This window comes from Alligator sinensis, unplaced genomic scaffold (genome assembly GCF_000455745.1).
Source record: "Alligator sinensis unplaced genomic scaffold, ASM45574v1 scaffold278_1, whole genome shotgun sequence".
NCBI classification, from domain to species: domain Eukaryota; kingdom Metazoa; phylum Chordata; order Crocodylia; family Alligatoridae; genus Alligator; species Alligator sinensis.
The window spans coordinates 901,861-909,169 of NW_005841952.1; the positions used below are offsets into that span (position 1 = coordinate 901,861).

Below are 7,309 nucleotides of genomic sequence, written 5' to 3' on the forward strand. Positions count from 1 at the left end.
TTGGCTCCGAGTTTGCCTGAAGATCCAGTGGCAGTGGGCGAGATGATGGCCCTCGTTATAGCCAAATCCAAAGTCTTCCAACCGTGGCATCGGCCATCCATCATCCTCTGGAGCTCACATCAGCCGGTTCTGCAAGGCCAGTTAAATCTTGTCTAAATTCTGTTGCTCCTTGTGTCTTCAGCAGCCGTCTCCTGTCTCCCCCTTCCTGCAGTGTACTTGTGGTTGCTTATCCACTGGGATCTTTTAAAATGTAAGTTTTCCCCAGGCACATGGCTTTGGTGAGGAAGAGCAGGCTTTCCAAGTGGGTAGAGCCTAACCGAGGGCTTGGTTCAAGCCCTTGCTCCGCCACAGACCTCCTGTGTGACCTTGCACGAGTCATTTTGCTGCTGTAGCTCTCAGTTCCCCATCTAAAAAGAGGACAACTTGCTCTCACAGGGGTCTTATGCTGCTAATTGCTTTGAGAGGAATGGTTCAATTTTTCTTGAGCTCCACTGGTGGCAAAGTGTGATGTCCAGAAAAATGTTCAAGTTGACTGGGGAAGTGAATGTTAAGCGCTATGAAGGTTTCTCGCTGAGAACCAGCAAATATGCTTTGGGATAGTGGGGCTGCACATATTCCACCATAATCATCACTGCTTGGCTTTGAAAAACCCTGTTTACTCATGATGAGTTGCAGACGCAGTGGGATGGCTAAATAGATTAGCTATCATGCAGTTAATTACCTTCATCCCAACACTCTTCTAGATGATGTTCCAAGACATAACAATGCTGTAATGATACAAATGCCCCATCTCATGTCCTGAGCCAGCAGCAGGAGAATTATTGGAATCGCTCAAACTGGTAATCACTGGTGATTGTGCTTGTGTGTGGAGCATGGGAGAGAGCCACTGGAGCAGAAATTTCCCCCAGATCTTCCCATTTGATTTACATGTCAGATGAGTTACCGGCCTTATTGATATTGCTCCGGCTTTCAAAGACCCTGCTACTCAAAAAGGGAACAGGAAGACTCAAATTGACTTGGCTTCAGGTTAAAATGCACAGTGAAGCATGCTGGGGACTGGGCAATGAAGGGACTTCCAGGTGTTGTTCTTTGTCTATGTGCCGATGCCCAGGTGGGAAGTTTAAAACAAAAAAACCCCAAACCCCCAAAATGAACAGAGATGAATTGTAGCATATTCTAGTGTGCAGAGGTCTGGGTTTTTTTTTCCTTCTGAGGGTCCCCTGCCCACCCATCGTCTCTGCCACTGACTTTTGAATGACCCCGGGTAAGTCACTTAGTTCAGTTTCTCTTTTTCTCCTTTGTCTTGTCTCTTAAATAAGAAACCTGGGCAAGGATATCTCTGCTTTGCCCGTACAGAGCCTAGCGTACTGGGACATAGATTTCATGCCAAGCCTTGTGGTATTGCTGTATCGGATAAAGTCTGAATGGGAAGGAGAGTGGGAGGCGGGGAAAGGGGTCCTAGGGCAGAAGTATACTACGGAGGGCTGGAAAGAGGCAGTGTTCACTTCCCACCCTCCTGCTTGTGCGTGCGTACAATTATTAGCCTGCACTTTATATACTGCTTTTTGCCCGTAACCCTTTACAAGTGATCACCCCTTCTTTTTTGACACATGGGGAAACTGAGGCAAGAGAGGGAAAGAAAATTCCCCAGGGTCACCCAGCAAATCATCAGTAGAGCCAAAAGCCTTGCCCAAGTTGCTGTTTGGCACCGTGCAGGTGCTGCCCTGTCCCTGTCCTGTGCTCGTTGGCCTGGGATGCGTAAATCCACAGCTCCCATGGGGGGAAGTCGGGGACAGCCTCCCACACATATTCCCAGCTGCTTGTTTGGTTTGGAGCCACCGGGAGCACCCGTGTGTAGACTTTGAGTGCTGTGCTCTGTTTTTGCTGTGACAACATCCAACACGAGCTGCAATCAGCTTATCCCCACAACCGAGCCGCAGCTCTGAATACAAATTGCAGCATCCGCTGTGCAGGCCAGTGCTGCACCATCACCTAATTCCTCTCGGAGGCTGCGCAGGCGTGCATTTTAACAAGGGGTTTTGTGCAAGGTGCCAGCCTCTGTACTGTCTCTCCAAGCATCCCTTGAAGCCAGCGCAGCTTCTCGTGAGGGCAGACCCCAGGGCTTCCTGGGGTTACAGAGCGCCTGCTGCCTGCGGGACCCCAATGAGGAGTCTCATCTAGTTCAAGTCCTGGAGAGGACTTAGCTTTATAGCAGTGTAGATGTAGAGACACCTTCCAACCCCAGCTAGACAACAGGGAAGTGGCTTGCAAAGCCCTCGGGGTGCATGTCCAAGCCAAATGTTAGATGGAGTCCATGTCAGCAAGAGTAAGTGGCCAATTCCTGCCAACATCTCCTGACACCACCACAACTTTGTCCCTCTCTGAACTGTGCACTAGGTTGTGGGGAAGCCAAAAAAAAGATCCTGTCTCTTCCTGCCTGCTCTTCTTGTTCTCGGTCCTGTGGTTGTTCCAAGTTAATGTCCATTAGTTGGGTCTCCATCCCATCGGTGGGTAGCTTTGCTCAGTCCTTGAAGTTTGGCAGTTGACCCCGGCGTCTCCAGGGTTTTGTCCACAGGCGCTCTGCAACGAAAAGGAAGTCTGCAGCGCTGGCACCGTCCCACGGCTATGTCAGATCTTGATCAGCAGCCTTCAGCGTGGCGATGGTGACTGTTGGAAAATAACTGGCTTGTTACATAGCTTTATCCATTCAAAAAGCCACAATAATTGAAGGGACTGTATCTGTCAATCAGAAATCATTGCAATCTACATTGGAAGGCAAAGGCCAGTCTTGCAGACTCCCCTCTTTTGATTAAGATTTAAAACTCTCTGCTACGAGCAAAGACTCGCCACAGCTCCAGCCTTTGTGGTTTGTTTGTCTGCAATGAGGGAGCGTGGAGCCGGGTGTTCGGGTCCTGCGGAGACTCTGGCTCTGTTGGCTGGGCTACGCTCCTGCAGCCCTGAGCTGATTAAGTGCAGAGTGTCGAAGTGAGTGGGTTTGTGGTTCCCATCGCAGCTGTGCTCTGCTGGCAGGGTGCTGCACCGGCCAAAATTCGTGTCAGGCAAAAATCAAATTAAAGTTCACCAGCCTGACTGATGTGTTTGGGGAAGGGGGAAAAAATAAAACTACGCCACCACCAAACCCCCCTCCACACCACAGACTTCATCTGTTGGATGAAGTTACATCAAGCAAACGGAAATTAAAGGCTTCTCATAGCAAGATTTTCGGTATAATTTGATGGAAGACTTCAATTATGCCAAAGTACCTAAGAAAAGGAGCTTTTAAAAGGATTTCATTTTGGGGCTCTCATAAAAATACGTATCTATCTGCATAGGCCTTTTGAGCATCAGTTGGCCTGAAAGGGCTGCTGTCAGCTCAAGAAAGAGGGATTTTATAATTCTGTGCCCCCTTACTGCCCTCCCCTCCTGAGACCAATTTCTACTTGAGATGCCGTTTCATGAGAGAAGGTCGGCAGACGAAGCATGTAGGGAACCAGGAGCGGGTAACGGGGCTGAGCATGAAAGGTTTTAATGCTGCCAAACTATTTCCTTTATCAGTCAGTTAACATCCTGTTGGAAGAGGAACGTTATTGCTCACGATTGTCAGGACTGCTTGTGCCCATTGGGTGCTTTGTTTGTTTTTTAGACCTTTATCGGGCTCTCAGAGACGACAGAGCCAGGGTGCACATGTTCTCCATGGGCATCAGACCCAGCAAGGCCAACTGGGTGCACGGGCAAAGGGTCCAAGCCAAACTGCACTGGAGCATATGGGAAGGGAAGAGGGACGCAGGTTGAAAGGGTGTCTGGCGTTGAACGCCCAGAGGCTCCGGGTCCAAATTCTGGCAGGAGCTGCTTAGCCATTTACGTCTTTGGGAGAGGCGAATCGCCACTCGCTTGGTACGGTTTGTGTCTGGGACAGAGGGCATGAGGCCTGGACAGCGGATGCCTTGTCTGGCAAGTGTGTAAGCTGAATGGAGGCCGATTGTAAGGGGCTGTGAACTGATTCATGCCAATAGAGACTGTAGCCCAAAAGATCGCCCAGCGTTTCTTTTCTGAAGTCAGTCATTCACTCTGTGCACCTCCTGCCCTATGTGATTGCCTGCCATCTCCACCCCAGTGCTGAGACATGACCCCCTCCTTCCCCAAGCATGGCAGAGCCCCCCCATCTCAATGTGGGGGTTGGCAGTAAAGGTGTCTCCTTTCTCCCCATTAAACCGCAGGCTGCCTTGTCCTCTTCTGCTTCTTTTGGCAGCAAGCGATAGCCCAATGTGTAGGGCAGCAGCTGGGGAGATCTGTGCTCCATTCCCTGACTTTACTATGGATTTACTGGGTGAGCTGTGGTCGGTCTGTCTGTGCCTTAGATGAGAGCATTGCCCAGTTCACAAGGGTATAGCAAGGCTTGAAAGATTGAGAGGTACTATAGGGCCTGCGTAAGTACCTAAGATAGCTGGGTAAGACAGAAGTCATGCTGGGGACTGGAGTAGATCATGGTGAAGAGGGGAGAGCACAAGTCACATAGTCTAATGCACCATGGGGGGGAAAGGCCAACGAGTTGCTTTTTGCTTCCAGTATCCCATCAGCCTGAGGGATCAGCTTGGGGAGCGTCAAACCCACGCCCCTTCCAGGTGGGATGGCTCTGAGGGTGGAGCTGTCGGGACGAGCATCCGCTTTGGCTGTCCAGAGAAAGGAGCTCTCGCTCCGTCTCGAGCGATGGCAGAACGATACTGCCTGCTTACGCAGAGAGAAGGAGAAGCTGCGACTTCAGGGGAAGATTGATTTAATGGGGCACCGCATCTGCATGCCTTTTAATGAGCAGCTTCCTGGAATTGCTGTCAGACTCGGCCCTGTTGCATGATGAGTCTGTGGACTTTTATGGGGGCCAGGGTTAATCCAGTGCTTCATTAACAGGAAATTACTGTCTGTTTACTCTGGGCATTGGCTGACTCCTTCACGTCGGCATCCAAGGTTTTATGCGCTGACAGTTCCCAGTGACGGTTTCTCCCTAAATCCCATCTCGAAGGAAGGGGAGGTTCTTCGGCGTCCGGCATGGCTGCGCTGGGTATCGAGACAGACAGGCCTGCGGGGTTAACTGTTCCTTCTTTGTTGTGTCAGCAATCAGAGCATCTTCCTCCCTCACTCCCGCCTCTGCACATCACCCATGTGAATGCACACGCGCGTGCATCGCTTTGAGAAATTAATGATCGAGCGCAAACACCGTGGTCCCGGCGGATGAGAGCCACGGCTGAGGTCCAGACATGAAACACCTTCCTGGGCCAAGACTTCTCAGTAGTGGAGCCACTTCAGCAAAATAGCTAAGTGCAGACAATGGACTCTTCCCTTCTCAAGTGATCTGTCTGCAGAGTTGGAGCCATTTGTGAAAGAGGAATGAAAAGAGGGCTGTTGGCTTTTTCTTTTTAGCAAAACAAATCTCCTGTCTTTGCACCGATTGTCACAATATCTATGCACTTAAATTTGCACTTAGATCTTTTAGGATGTTCTTTTAACCCAGACTTTTCTAGGGGGAGTGGGTAAAAAGCCAGGGGCACAAGGGATTCAATTTTTTATTAAGCAGATAGAGATGAGTTGTCATAGAGAGCTGCTGTCCTGAATCAGGAATGCAAAGTCAGCTGGCCTGAAATCAGCATTGGCTTCATGCACCCTCAAAAGTTGCTCTGGCTGTTGATCTCCTCATAGCAGGCTTTGCAGAACAAAGACTGAGCTATTCTTTGGGAAGAGCATGGTACAGAGAATTGAGCACTTGTGACTCGTGTGGGCAGAGGTAGATCTAGGGTCTGCTGTGCTGCCCCTTGACACCAGGTCACAAAAATGAGGTGGGAAGGAGACTGGCACGATGAGTTGCAGTGGCTTTTAGGTGTAAGGAATTTCAGGACACCTAAATTGGGTGTGGATTTGTCATGAGTGGGGGCTGGTTTGAGATGGAGAAACTCTGGATCAGAGATGGGTTAAAATGCATGCAGGTTGTGCCGGGAGGATAGACTTGGCTTCAGTTCCCAGCTCTGTCATAGCCTCTCCCTGTACATCTCACTTCATTTAGGCCTCAGTTTCCCCATGTGAAAATGGGGCTGTCATGATGGTAAATTCCTGGAAGCTCCACACCTCACAAAGAGTTACCGGCCTGGGCAGCTGTGTAACTATGGAGGCAGATATATATAATATATAGTGCCCTGTAAAGCCCTTGATACCACAAGGCATCCTGCTTAAAACGTGCGTTCTGCAGGAATAACAGGCACACATTAGCTGCCTAAAAACCTGGCTTGCTGACCAATCTCAAAACCATTGGTTAATGGGGGGGATACCAGCACTTGGTACCATTTGAACTGATCCCAAAGGACTTGCTCTTAGCTGATATTTTTCTTTGATGTAGATGACGATATCAAATCTGAGCTGATTAAGTTTGCAGATGACTCCAAGACTGATGTGATATGGCAGCAAAAAAGGCTGTGGGGGGAGCAGGGGGAAGGGGAAGGTGGTTACTCTTACACAGCTGTCTGTCTCAATATGACAAAATGTTTAATACAGCAAAGCACAAGGTAATACATCAGGAGCAAAGAACAGTAACTACCTTTACTGGTCCCTTAGGAAACAGTGTCTCAAGAAGAGAAGGGCTTGAGGTGGTTATCAATGATAACCCTTAACATGAGCTGTCACTGTGTTGCTGTGACTAAAAGAGACGGGGGACTTTTTGGATGTATATGAAGGGGACCTACTCCGGCGGGCTTTAAACTAGACTCGTCAGGGGAAGGGGAAGATGAGGGCGGAGGATACATCAGACTACCAGACCAAACGGCGCCCACAACTACAGCCCAGCCCAGACCGACAAGCGCAGCAGATAAACAGGTAAGAGATGGGGACCAGGGGAATGCTGGGACTAGGGGGTCAGTATACACATCTACTGGAGGCCTGAAATGCCTCTACACTAATGCCCGTAGCATGGGGAACAAGCAGGAGGAACTTGCCCTCCTGATGGCTGACACCAGCCCGGACATTGTGGGGATTACGGAAACATGGTGGGACTCCAAGCATGATTGGGCGGTGAATGTCAAGGGCTATAGGCTGTACAGGAGGGACAGGATAGGATATCAAGGAGGAATACACATCCTCGCTAATTAGTAAAGAGTCAGGGGAGAAGCACTCTGAAGTGCTTTGGGTTAGGGTTCAAGGCAAAAGAGGGGAAAGGGACCTAACGGTAGGAGTTTACTATAGACCACCCAACCAAGGAGAGGAGCTTGACCAGGAATTCTGGGGTCGGCTCACCGAGGTAGCGAAGGCTAAGGATGTGGTAGTCATGGGG

The 7,309-nt window shown here is 49.8% G+C and overlaps 1 protein-coding gene across 6 annotated transcripts in view; it reads left to right on the forward strand.

Moving 5' to 3' along the window:
- GRIK4 (glutamate ionotropic receptor kainate type subunit 4) overlaps positions 1 to 7,309 on the forward strand; it is a 271,109-nt gene that overhangs the window by 57,177 nt on the left and 206,623 nt on the right. For 4 of the 6 annotated variants that reach the window (XR_003093249.1, XM_006020387.2, XM_025200024.1 and 1 more), the window contains exon 1: positions 5,530 to 6,855. The exons of 1 other annotated variant lie outside the window; for it this stretch is intronic. The gene's annotated coding sequence lies outside the window, so the exon portion shown is untranslated. Of the gene's footprint in view, positions 1 to 56; positions 251 to 5,529; positions 6,856 to 7,309 lie in introns of those variants that run through there. One more of the 6 variants, XM_025200021.1, reaches the window with a different exon arrangement.